Source organism: Candoia aspera, chromosome 1 (assembly GCF_035149785.1).
Source record: "Candoia aspera isolate rCanAsp1 chromosome 1, rCanAsp1.hap2, whole genome shotgun sequence".
Lineage (NCBI taxonomy): Eukaryota > Metazoa > Chordata > Lepidosauria > Squamata > Boidae > Candoia > Candoia aspera.
Genome location: NC_086153.1, coordinates 229,996,537 through 230,010,489, shown reverse-complemented (window position 1 = coordinate 230,010,489; position 13,953 = coordinate 229,996,537).

Below are 13,953 nucleotides of genomic sequence, written 5' to 3'. Positions count from 1 at the left end.
TACAAATACACTTCCAGTATTAAGGACTCTGTTCCCACTGCATTCACCTTACTCTCATGTCTTTCCTGATACACCCAACTCGCAATGCTATATAACCAAGTGGGTAGAAGCACACTCTTACACACAACCGTTATTGCTTCTTTCAACAAATATTCATTCCTTACAACAAATCACATACCTCCTACTATGTTTATACCAGTACTTGTGTCTCATAAAATTTTCCATTTTTTTTTCCTCTTTAGTAAACCTTCTACCAAAGGACACAAATTCATCAGTTTGCTGTGGGTTTTTTTTCCATTTATGTATAACATTTTGCAATCATTCACCCCAGCTTCTCTGTCAAACACAAATTAAATATCTTGATCTTTGATATACTACTTTCCAGATCCATACTTCTCATTGCATCATACAATTTATCTAACATTTAATGAGATCATTCAGGTTCTCAGAAACAGCATGACATTGTCTGCACACAAAACTGTGCAGACATTCACATCCCATCCTCCGTCAGCATGCCTCTAACATTACCACAAGCATTCCTTATAAATGCATCCACAAACCCATTAAACTACTAAGGGACATTATACTGTACATCCTTATCTTACTCCCTGTTCAGTGCTGAACTATTTGTTAAACATTTCATTTATTCTCATATATGCTTTATTTCCATCATATACCAGGGCTGCAACTAGAGTTTGTGTCACCTGGGGCAAACATGGATTCCATGCCCATTTTGGTGCTCCCCCAGCACTCATTTTGGTGCCCCCCAGCATGGCACCCAGGGCACATGCCCTGCTTGCCCCCACCCCCCCCCAGTTGTGGCCCTGCTGCTCTTACCACATTCAAAACCATCCTTCAGCTCCATATGAATGCAAAACATTCATTGATTCAAGACTATTCACTTTACTGAATGCTTTCTCTAAATCAACAAATGTACAATAAACTTTCATTCCCACACCCACACATTGCTCAGTGAATATGCTGCTGGAATTTGGTTAAAAATTACCAAAACAGGGGTGCTATGATTTCTTGCTGGTTTTCAGTTGGGGGGGGTGGATAAGATCTTCCTTCCCCTAAGAAAAAAGTGGACTCAAAATTCTACCCCCGCTCTTGACACTTTTATATCATTACCCTGCTACCTGTGGTTGTTAGCCATCATAAGTAAATAAATATGTGTGGCTTCTGACTGCCAGAATGTTGCCCACCATTGCAATAAGCAGAGGTACCTTTCAGGAGAAGCATACAAAGAACTCCTATAATCTAATAAATGCTGAAATCAGTTTCCAACATTTATGTAGATTACACTGAACAAGCAAGGGGTTAGGAGAGACATTTTACAGATCTTCATCAATGAAACCATCAACTAATCGAAGCAAGTATTTGTAGCTCGGGGTTGAACTGTGGAGTCCTTGGGGCTCTCTGAGCCTTGTTGTTTTCTTGCAGACGTTTCATTGCCAGACGAGGCGACACCTTCACTGAAGGCTCAGAGAGCACCAAGGACTCCTCATAATCAGCTAAGCCTGAAAAATCCATAATAAGTATGCTAATTATTTTATTATTGTAATGATCTATGAAGCCAATTTTTCTGCATTCCTTTATTATGCAATTTGGTGAAACAAACTATATTAAGCAAACTACTACGCATTGGCTACTCCAACAATTTTTTATTTAAAAAGACAACATTGAGACAAATAGATTACTAATAAATGGACAGGGACACATATTTCGTTGTTTCGCCTTCTGCACATTTTAAATCAGTAGGCACAATTCCATCAAAGTTCAGCACACTCCGATGTCACTGATTACAGTGGAGTTATTTGGAAACCTGCTTATTTTTGTTTTAAAAGGGGGGGAAAGTAATCAATACACACACAGACACAATTTCTTTTTTAAAAAAAAGAAAAAGAAAAAGAATGCATTCCAAAATAACGTACCGTCTTTATGGTTTAGTTTTTGATGCCCTCTCTCTGACGTTAACGTTGAAAAGCAAAGAGCACGTAGAAGCTATGGAGCCTTAAAGAAAGCTCTATATTCTATGGTATTGGATGAGTAATTGCTGAAAATTACTCCTGATCTCTAAGTTACATCTTAAATATTTGCCTGCACCACCTCCTCCAAAAGAACAGTTCACCAGGATTCTGCTGCTCCAAGGAAATGTCTCTCCTATTAATATAATGACTAATGGGTTCAGTGCCAGGGGAATGCTTACAATGCCCCTTAAGTTGATGGCTTTCTTTGCATGTTCTTAGAAAGTAGGGTATTTTTTAAATTTCTGTTTTTGAAAAACGTCCATTAGCTTTAGTCGTTACTATATAAAACTTGCCCACTGATAGAATCCCCAGGGCTGGCGGGGCTGGGATGCCTCACTACTATTCTTTCTGCAGAGTTTGAACAGAAACTCTGAGTCAGGGACTGACAGAAAATCATAAACCAGGATAACAAGATCCCAGGAGCAAAACAAAGGGCAGGAGGGACAATCAAAGACGGAGCTGAACTTTACCTCGCTTTCAGCTAAGTGCTGGTAGTTTGTTGGAGGATCTCCCTTTGAACATCTTAGGTTCATCTTTATGTTTATTTGTGGGAAGTGATTCATTTAGAATGCTTCCAAATGCGGCCAGATCCCAAGTTCTAGCTATTGGAAGAAGAAATTTGTATCAAGTTGCACTACTAGGAAGGAAGGCAGGCAGGCAGGCAGGCAGGCAGGCAGGCAGGCAGGCAGGCAGGCAGGCAGGCAGGCAGGAAGGCAGGCAGGCAGGCAGGCAGGCAGGCAGGCAGGAAGGCAGGCAGGCAGGCAGGCAGGAAGGCAGGCAGGCAGGCAGGCAGGCAGGCAGGCAGGCAGGCAGGCAGGCAGGCAGGCTGGCAGGCAGGCTGTTTTCACAAGGAAAGTGATCAGGAAAAGTGACTGTTGCCCTGCCCCCTGCTTCTCCCCTCCTGCAATGGACATTTTCTTAACAACTTTGATATAACATCATCTAATCACCTTGAGAGGAATCCTCACCCTGCCCTCTTGGCCAAGGCATAGATGGCAGGAAGATTCTAGCTGGATCAGACAGTGCCAAAGCTAGCATGCACCCAAGATATAAAGAGCTTTATAAGTAATAACCAGCACCTTAAGATGGACCCAGAAACCAACTGGCAACTAATGCACCTCCTGCAGCATGGGTGTTATTTTGCTGTACAGCTTTTGAACGGTTAGAAAGTGAGCAGCTGCATTTTGTACACCCTGCAAAACAACACTGATACTGCATGGTCAACATGGGAGCTCCTGAAGCTCCTCTGATCGTGTGATGGTCAATGGGATCACATGAAGCATCCCGGCATAAATACTAAAGCATGCTGCTGAAGAATACAGTAAGCCACAAGAGTCCCAAGCCAACATGTTCATGTAATCACCAGGAGTTGAGTTGACTATATTACTGTAGTATGGGTAAGCAGAAGGTGGAGATGCAGATACCTGTGCTTGATGTCAAAAGAGGAAGGGATGAAAAACCAAATCATTAACGAAAGAATTAGAGAATCTGTCTTGGGCCAATCACAAATGACAAGTGTTCTTCCAACCACCACCTACAGAGTGTAAATATACACTTTTCTTCTCTAATCCTATATACTGCTATACAAAATTTATGTAGATCTTTCCATCTGAATTTCCAAGTAACAAAGGGATTGCAAAACATAATGGTGAGCCCAAGAGGACCATAAAGTCAGGTCAATGAGAGAGTACCATATATCTGTATAGCATATAACTTTAGGAGGACATGTTTTATTGATTTAACCTCTGCAGAGGTGCAAAGACAAACTCCCTTACAATAAAGAAATCATCTATATTTCCATACAAAACCACCATAGGTAAGGTATTGCATCAAGGTTGTGTGAAAGATCTGGAAATATTATATTGAATAGACAATATGCTGGCTTCAGGGAACAATTGATTCTATCCAGATTAAAGTAACTTGGAACCAATGACACATCCAGTTGGTAATCTATATCCCTTCTTCTTTGCTTAATACTGGCTTTGAAGTTTTCAAATTTGAATTTAAGTACAAATATTTTCATTTATTTATAGAAGAGATAAATTATTATGAAAAAGGGAGGATGATTCTAAGTCCTTCTCATGAATGATACATATTTCAGTATTTTTCCACAACCATTTCTTATGGATTGAAGAATCATATGGATCTCAGACTCATGGTAGAATATCTCCATTTAAAATTTGCATAGAAAAATCCTCCTTTATTTATGAATATTTATCCATGCTAGAATTACACATTAATGCAGCACATTCACAAGAGCTTCACAAAATATATTTTAGTTTTCATTCACAAAATGTGTAAGGGGAGGACAGAAAGTGTGCCATGAATGAATCCAGTTCAGTGTCGCAGAGCATATATTAAACAAAATAAAATGGTTGCCTGAAGTAGTTTCAGGAAAGGACAAAATAATAATAATAATAATAATAATACGACATCCTAGGTTCTTGGGAAGACCTTGATCGAACGAAGGCCAACAACAGCTAAAGAACTGGCGGCTGTGATTTCATGTTGTTGTGTATAACAGTAACAGTAACAACAATAATTTTATTGCCAGTGAGAGGGGCATAGAGATCTCCTGTCTGAGATGCCCCCAAAATACTCACTGAATAATCTGAACAATTATTTGCAAAGGCCCCTTTTGTGATCTTCTTTGGGCAAACTATTTAGGCCAGCTTTGAGAAAAAAAAACTATTCAGAAGAGAAATTGAATGTACAGAAGAGTCTGTTCAAAGCAAAGCCACTGTATGTATGCATGTATGCATGTGTGTATGTATTCAAACTTATACAGCTGCCCATCTCACACTTGTGGCTCTTTAGCACCATTTCTCTCTACCGTTGTCTCCTAGGAAATCAATAGCTGGGTAAAGCAAATTTTGTTTAGGAAGTTTATAGGAGTCTCTGAATAAATGCTCTTTTTTGAAGAGAGCAGCAAACATTACAAAAAAGAACCTAGTGGATAGAGGTGTTCTACAGTACCTCATCTTTATGAACAGGATTAGACTGGACAGAATCATGATGGAGCAAAGATCACAAGGTTTACAACAGCAGTTGCTTCATCTGTATTTTTATTTTCTTTTTTCCTTTAAAGAAAGATTGAGTTCAGACAGAAGGGTAGCAAAGGTCTGCAGCATTGCTGAGGCAACATTTGATGACCACTTGAAATGCTGAGAAAGGTATCAGGATGGGCAAAGGGCACAGCGTGATCACTGCTAGAAAGTGTATGCTAAGGCAATATAAAAATAGTTCTACTTTAAAGTGCTCTAGAAAATGATAGTTGCCAAAATAGTGGTGAAAACTGTGATGATAAACTCACAGCAAAGCAGATAAGCAAAGTCAGGCACTGCTGAATTGAAGATGGGAGTCAGAGCTTCTCAGGTTATGGGGCATGACTTCCTGGGGGGTGATGAGCAATTCTAAAAGGGATTGCAATTTTTTAAGCTTGCACAGATAAAGCAAGATCCCCACCAGAACATGTTCCCATTCAGCCTAGACAAGTCTTTGAACAAACCGAGCAGAGCACAGTCTGAAAAGGCTCCAGCTATGCTTGATGGATTAGGAGCAGGAAGACCCAGGTTTAAGTCTGCCCTCAGCCATGGAAGCTCAGGGACTTTCTCTCAGCCCAATCTGCCATACAGGGCTGTTGTTGTGGAAAAAAGTGGGAGAAGGGAGCACTATGTACACCACCTTTATCTCCTGAGTGGAAGGTATGATAAAAACAATCAAATAAATAAATGCAGTTGATTTGCTCAGGCCACCACATCTCTAACAGTTGATGCACACTTTCCCTCCAAGAAAGCTTGGAGGCATTCTGTGAGAGTGGGCCAGGTTGGCAGAGACCACAAGCATGAAGGCAGGCAGGTGCCACCCCCCTTCTCCTCCTTGAGTCCACCTTCCTCCAGCCAGTTAGGAGAAGTCACTAGAGCAAACAGGTGAGGTTCTGTTTGCATACCTGGCCACCAGGCTGAAGAAGGCCCAGCTGGTATAGGGAGGAGACAGAAGGTAGTCACCACCATAGCCACCATCGCAGCATTCTGCTCCTTCTCTTATGGGAGCTACACCTGCCATAAACAACCTGGCTGGCTGGGAGAGGTTGAAACAACTGCAACAGCTTCCCCACTGACTTCAAGGGCTGGAGCAAGATGAAGCATTGCCCCACCACTGAACCAGCAGCAGCATGTTCCCACATATGGCAGACACAGGTCACCTAAGCTGAGGGCTTCTCTCTGGGTTCTCCTCCCCCTCAGTGAAGAAGCCCCAGAAGGAGGACCAAAGAGCCTAACTTTTGGATTTTCCCTTCACATATTTCACACTTGCACTTCAGGGAAACAAGCCACCGTGTGAAAGAGGGTCCTCCTCCCCAAAAGAAAGAAAAAAAGGGACTGTCCTCAGCATCCCCCAATCTGGACCCAAGGAAGGGGTGAGCAGGGGGCTTTTCTTGGAGAAAAGGACTCAATGCAGCTTGGAAGCTTTGTATGGATAGGTTCTTCCTGCAAGTCAAGAACCTGAAAGTGTCAGGTTATACATCTAACAACTCACCTCTTCCTAGAACACCAATCTGGAATGACTTCTGAGGATCAGGGGATTCTGTGGTCGAGCTACACAGCAAACAATTACTTCTTATCAGAATTTTCACCATGGGATCTGTTGGGCTTATTTTCCCCTTGTTCCAATGTACAAAACAGTTCATCTCTGCAATAAGCCAAACAGTTTAGAGAAAAATAATTAGTTCTTCTTTATTAAAAAAAAATTAACAACAAGGATCATAAGTATTCCAAGAAAGTGTAATAGAGAAATAAAAATGTCAACACGTGAGTTTTGATAGTTTATTTAAAGCAGAGCAAAGTTGATTTTCCCTTTGGAGTGCTGCACCTTTGCTGAACTTGTGGCCAGCCTCTTCTTCCACTTGGTGGGAGCTCCCTCACCCATCCTCCTGGGTCCTTTTTCTCCCCTTCCTCTATAGATCCACAGCAAAGTTTCCTGGCCCCTATTCCAGTCTCTATTCTCCTCTTGAAAGGAAGCACAGCTTGGCTCTTGGCATTCTCGGTGTTTTGAGACTGGTACCAGGGAAAACAATTGCAGATCATTTCAAACTGTTTGGGGAAGCTTAGAAAATGGAAGTGACATTATAATCCTAGCAGAAGTGTCCTAAGAATCAAAGGGCAACCCTGTTCCCCATCATGTTGCAGCCAACATTATGACTTTTTTTACACCTCCCCCTGGATCCCCCTCCGTGAACCTTTTAAAAAGGACCAAGAAATCAATCTCACTATAGAATACATCTTGTATTTTTTATTAGTTTTTTATTGTCTCTTTTAAATGGTGTGTGAATAGGGTTTATTTCTATGTGTCTATTGATGGCTGATTTGTCTGAATGCCAAGCCTCCAGGAACCTAGAGAAGCCATTATGAAAGTACAGGTGGTCCTTGTTTAATGACCACTCATTCAGTGACCATTCAAACTTATGATGGCACTGAAGGAGTGGTAGTTATGACTGGTCCTCGGAGTTCTGGCCATCACAGTGTCCCCACAGAACTCTTTTCCAAATATGAGTCACACAGAGTTCTCTTTATCAAGATTTATTGAGATGAAAGGAGTAGTTGTACAAGAATTTCTACAATAGAATTATTTTCAGTTTACAGTATCTGTGTACATTAGGGCAGAGACTTTTTCTTTTGCACAAACTTTCTATGAACCAGCAAGGAGGCATGTCTCTTCACTGATAACAGGAAAGTATGGAACCAACTTGACAGCCTCTTCAATTTTTATCATTCTGGGAAGCAACTCTTACAAATTGATTGAAAAATTAAACGAAAAAGGAAAAAATGTCATTGAGAACATTATGTTTTCCCACAACAGCTTTACTCTATGATTATTTTTAAGTAGAGTAGTGTTGCTTTAAGAGATAATGTTACATTTAGGAGAAAAACATACTGATATGGCAAAAGAGGCCAGACAAAGGCCCTGTAATGGTTGCCTAATCCCAAATACTCAGTCTCACAAGCTCGGGCTTAAAGATAACTGATTTATTAAAGGAATAGTATGCAAATACAGAGAAAGCTGAGAATGAGCAAAAGCGCGCCAAATACAAACTTTAAAAGCCTTGCCTTCAATCCAGTTCCGCCCCAAGTGCTCGTCAGCACGCACCCCCTCCCAGGTGTTAGGAACCGTTACACACGCCTGGGAAAGTAACCTTGAACAGGATTGCAAACCCAAACATACATTCCACAGATCCAAAACAAAGGAGAGCGCAGGAATGGAAAAACCCCGAACGAGCCAAGCGAGTATACACGGAAAATGAGTTGACATGTGAAATGTTACAATGTTAACAAAACATTGAAATGAGCAATATGACAGGCCCCAATACAGAAGGCTGAAAGAATGCTCAATCAGTTGGTTAAAGAGAAGGCTGAACAGTTTAGTTATTGTAATTTTAATAAAGTGTTTATACAATTAACATATGAATATGCTGATAAGTACAGTGTTGAAATTCTGTGTAATTCAAGGGTATAGCAAGGTTAAGTGACCCTTGGGGAAATGGATATGGGTCTCCACTTGGGGTCTTCAGAAAAATTCCATATTCACTTGGGTGGGGACATTCGTGGCATGCCCTTTTCCCTCTTGAGTCCTATGCAAATAATATAAATTTGCTGCACTCTGATCAGCAAACCAACTGCCATTGACCCAGAAAGGTAGTAAGGAAGAGAAATGCAGGCAATTTCTGAGCAAGTGGTGGGAAGATCATAGCCCCAGGAGCACATATCTCCCAACAGCATTCAATTGTAGTTGCACTACTTGCACTTTTCCTGTGTAAATTACCAGGTAGTATTGAAACACAGTATTACAGTACTGAAGCAGTAGTTTAAGGGGGAAAAATACAGCCAGGTCACTCCAATGGGAAGGAAGAGACCTAATACTCAAAATAGCCAATGAGGTTCACAGCAACTACAGACCTCACCTTGTAAAATAGATTATACAGATGTGAATGTTACAGAACTTGAAATCCCAACAGAATAAACATTTCTGGAGTATCTTGAACAAAGAAGGTATTTCATTTTGGATACAAAAAGGTCTCCTGGCAGGTATTCAGATATCAAATTAGATACTGTTCAAAGAGACCATTTCATTCAACAAAAGTAATGAAAAATACAGTCAGAAGTGTTAGTAACTTCAGTAAGTGCAGAGAGGTGTCCTGTGATAATGCTGCTAAAATGGCAAGAAGATATAAAAGCACGCAACAAAAACTTCTAGAAAAAGTATATATATATTCATACAAGTATATGTACAAATGTACAAATATATACACACACACACCACGTGCTGGACATTCACTAAATCATGTTAGCCACACTGCAATGGATTGCTGCCTAGGTACAGAAAATAATATTTCGCTGTTGTGCAATAAATATATGCATTCTCCTTTGCCTCTACAAAATGTTCAAGTATTTTTGGATCTAAATGCTACAGTACTGAAACATTTCCCTGATGCTAGGAAGGGAGCACATGCAAAGTTTACTTCTGCCACAGTTGAGAATTATGATTCAAGTATTGATGCTCTTAATCATATCAGTATTAGTAGATAAAACAAGAGAATCTGGCATTCTTCAGGATAAAATCAGGGAATTATTGTTGATGCCAGAACAGTTCCAGTTAGATCAATTCCATAAAACTAGCAAGGCCCTATAAGATTTACAGATAGACCTCGGTGTATGTTCAAGTCTTTATATGTTACCCACTTCTTGAAAGAAATTCAAGAAAGCCTTGATGTAACTGAACTGGTAGCAAAACAAAAACTCCCAAATATAAACTACAAGAATGTGATTTAAAAAAAAAGGATAAGAAAAAAGCCCAAAAAAGCCAGCTGGGTGACCTTGGGCCAGTCACTTTCTCTCAGCCCTAGGAATGAGGCAATGGCAAACCACTTCTGAAAAACCTTGTCAAGAAAAATGCAGGGACTTGTCAGGCAGTCTCCAAGAATTGGACACAATTGAATGGATTTTTTAAAAAAGATCTATTTGTAATCTTCCTGTTCACTGATTCTGCAGTATTTTTTCCTCTATAAAAATCCATTGAAGAAGATAAAGATTTGAATGGCTACATTATGTTTTTTGACTGGTAGTATTAGCAGCCCTTCATCCCAAGCCTTTATTACAACGTCTTCCACCCATCATATTGCTACAGCCAACTAGAAAGATTAAAGCTAAATTTCCAACAATCATAGAGAAGTTGTGCTTTAATCACTGATTTGGACCTCACCACCCACATGATACTTCCAGCCTCCCTTCTGTGTAAAAACCAGCCTAAAGAAATGGAGGATTTTCATCCTGACCTAGTAAGAAGGACCAAGATGTTCATGGACCATTGTCCTTAATACACAAATTCTTTGTGTAACATACTTATCTTTTTTGAATCCTCAGCTGTTTTTTTCAGTGAAATCTTCATTTATACCACATATACTTAATGCTGAAAGTTAAAATCTCCACATACAGCTAGAGGCATCTGCAGGAAAGGGGTCAAAAAAGTTGAGATGGCAGTCATGATCATGTGACTGAAGCCCAACCCCTTTGTACATATATGCAACATTGATTGTGACTGCCATCTTGACTTTTTTTCACCCTCTTCCTGTAGATGCCCCTGGATACAGACAAATGTGAAGGTACCTGAAACGTACAATGTTTCTTTTCAATTTTTACTGAATTCCTCATTTTATAAAAAAAAAAGTTCTCTTTTCTGGCTATACTATTCTATTCTTATGAGATATATATCCTAATTCCCTTTAACAGGCAACTTAATTCATGCCATTCTAGAGTTTCTTACAGTCCAACATAAATGTATGGACAAGACAAGACAAGATATAGGGGTGGTTGACTTATTTCACTGTAGAAGATGAAGTTCCTTTCATTCCAGACAGATGCCAATTGCAGGAAATTATGAAGAATGATGAAATAGTAAGGAATAATAAGGAACGGCAAGATTCAGATGCCTCTATGTAGACCTGACAAACACTTCCCATGTTTTTGCTCCATATTCAGAAATGTATCTAAATACAGTAATTGTAGATATATCTTCTTCAGCAAAGGATCGTTACCTTGTCGTGGTACTGGAGCTTGAGCACCTCAATGATGCCATGAGCTAAACCGTGAAGGGCCACCCAAGACGGAAAGGTCATGACAGAGAGGTCAGACTAAATGCGATCCCTGGGGAAGGTAATGGCAACCCACCCCAGTATTCTTGCCGTGAAAACTAAATGGATCAGTACAACCAGAGATATGTCAGTATACCATCGGAAGATGAGACCCCCAGGTCGGAAGATGGTCAAAATGCTACTGGGGAGGAACAGAGGATGAGTTCAACTAGCCCCAGACATGATGACGCAGCTAGCTCAAAGCCGAAAGGACGGCTAGCGGCCGACGGTGCTGGTGGTGAACGGCGAATCCGATGTTCTAAGGATCAACACGCCGTTGGAACCTGGAATGTAAGATCTATGAGCCAGGGCAAATTGGATGTGGTTATTGGTGAGATGTCAAGATTAAAGATAGACATTCTGGGCGTCAGTGAACTGAAATGGACTGGAATGGGCCACTTCACATCAAATGACCACCAGATCTACTACTGTGGACAAGAGGACCACAGAAGAAATGGAGTAGCCTTCATAATTAATAGTCAAGTGGCTAAAGCAGTGCTTGGATACAATCCAAAAAACGACAGAATGATCTCAGTTCGAATTCAGGGCAAGCCATCTAACATCACAGTGATCCCAATATACGCCCCAACCACAGATGCTGAAGAAGCTGAAGTAGAGCAGTTCTATGAGGATCTGCAGCACCTACTGGACAACACGCCTAAAAGAGATGTTATTTTCATCACGGGAGACTGGAATGCTAAGGTGGGCAGTCAAATGACACCTGGAATTACAGGTAAGCATGGCCTGGGAGAACAAAACGAAGCAAGACATAGGCTGATAGAATTTTGCCAAGGCAACTCAATGTGCATAACAAACACTCTCTTCCAGCAACCTAAGAGACAGCTTTATACATGGACTTCCCCAGATGGACAACACCGAAACCAGATTGACTGCATCCTTTGCAGCCAAATGTGGCGGACATCTATACAGTCGGTAAAAACAAGACCTGGAGCTGACTGTAGTTCAGATCACAAACTTCTTCTTGCACAATTTAGGATCAGACTAAAGAGATTAGGGAAGACCCACAGATCAGCTAGATATGAGCTCACTAATATTCCTAAGGAATATGCAGCGGAGGTGAAGAATAGATTTAAGGGACTGGACTTAGTAGATAGGGTCCCAGAAGAACTATGGACAGAAGTCCGCAACATTGTTCAAGAGGCAGCAACAAAATACATCCCAAAGAAAGAGAAAACCAAGAAGGCAAAATGGCTGTCTGCTGAGACACTAGAAGTAGCCCAAGAAAGAAGGAAAGCAAAAGGCAACAGTGATAGGGGGAGATATGCCCAATTCAATGCAAAATTCCAGAGGTTAGCCAGAAGAGATAAGGAATTATTTTTAAACAAGCAATGTGCGGAAGTGGAAGAAGACAATAGAATAGGAACGACAAGAAACCTCTTCCAGAAAATTAGAAACATTGGAGGTAAATTCCAGGCAAAAATGGGTATGATCAAAAACAAAGATGGCAAGGACCTAACAGAAGAAAAAGAGATCAATAAAATGTGGCAAGAATATACGGAAGACCTGTATAGGAAGGATAACAATATCGGGGATAGCTTTGACGGTGTGGTCAGTGAGCTAGAGCCAGACATCCTGAAGAGTGAGGTTGAGTGGGCCTTAAGAAACATTGCTAATAACAAGGCAGCAGGAGACGACGGCATCCCAGCTGAACTGTTCAAAATCTTGAGAGATGATGCTGTAAAGGTAATGCATGCTATACGCCAGCAAATTTGGAAAACACAAGAATGGCCATCAGATTGGAAAAAATCAACTTATATCCCCATACCAAAAAAGGGAAACACTAAAGAATGTTCAAACTATCGAACAGTGGCACTCATTTCACATGCCAGTAAGGTAATGCTCAAGATCCTGCAAGGTAGACTTCAGCAATTCATGGAGCGAGAATTGCCAGATGTACAAGCTGGGTTTAGAAAAGGCAGAGGAACTAGGGACCAAATTGCCAATATCCGCTGGATAATGGAAAAAGCCAGGGAGTTTCAGAAAAACATCTATTTCTGTTTTATTGACTATTCTAAAGCCTTTGACTGTGTCAAGCATAACAAATTGTGGCAAGTTCTTAGCGGTATGGGGATACCAAGTCATCTTGTCTGCCTCCTAAAGAATCTGTATAACGACCAAGTAGCAACAGTAAGAACAGACCACGGAACAACGGACTGGTTTGAGATTGGGAAAGGAGTACGGCAGGGATGTATACTCTCACCCTACCTATTCAACTTGTATGCAGAACACATCATGCGACAAGCTGGCCTTGAGGAATCCAAGGCTGGAGTTAAAATCACTGGAAGAAACATTAACTATCTCAGATATGCAGATGATACCACTTCGATGGCTGAAAGCGAAGAGGAACTGAGGAGCCTTATGATGAAGGTGAAAGAAGAAAGTGCAAAAGCTGGCTTGCAGCTAAACCTCAAAAAAACCAAGATTATGGCAACCAGCTTGATTGATAACTGGCAAATAGAGGGAGAAAATGTAGAAGCAGTGAAAGACTTTGTATTCCTAGGTGCGAAGATTACTGCAGATGCTGACTGCAGTCAGGAAATCAGAAGGCTCTTAGTCCTTGGGAGAGGAGCAATGACAAATCTCGATAAAATAGTTAAGAGCAGAGACATCACACTGACAACAAAGGTCCACATAGTTAAAGCAATGGTGTTCCCCGTAGTAACATATGGCTGCGAGAGCTGGACCATAAGGAAGGCTGAGAGAAGGAAGATAGATGCTTTT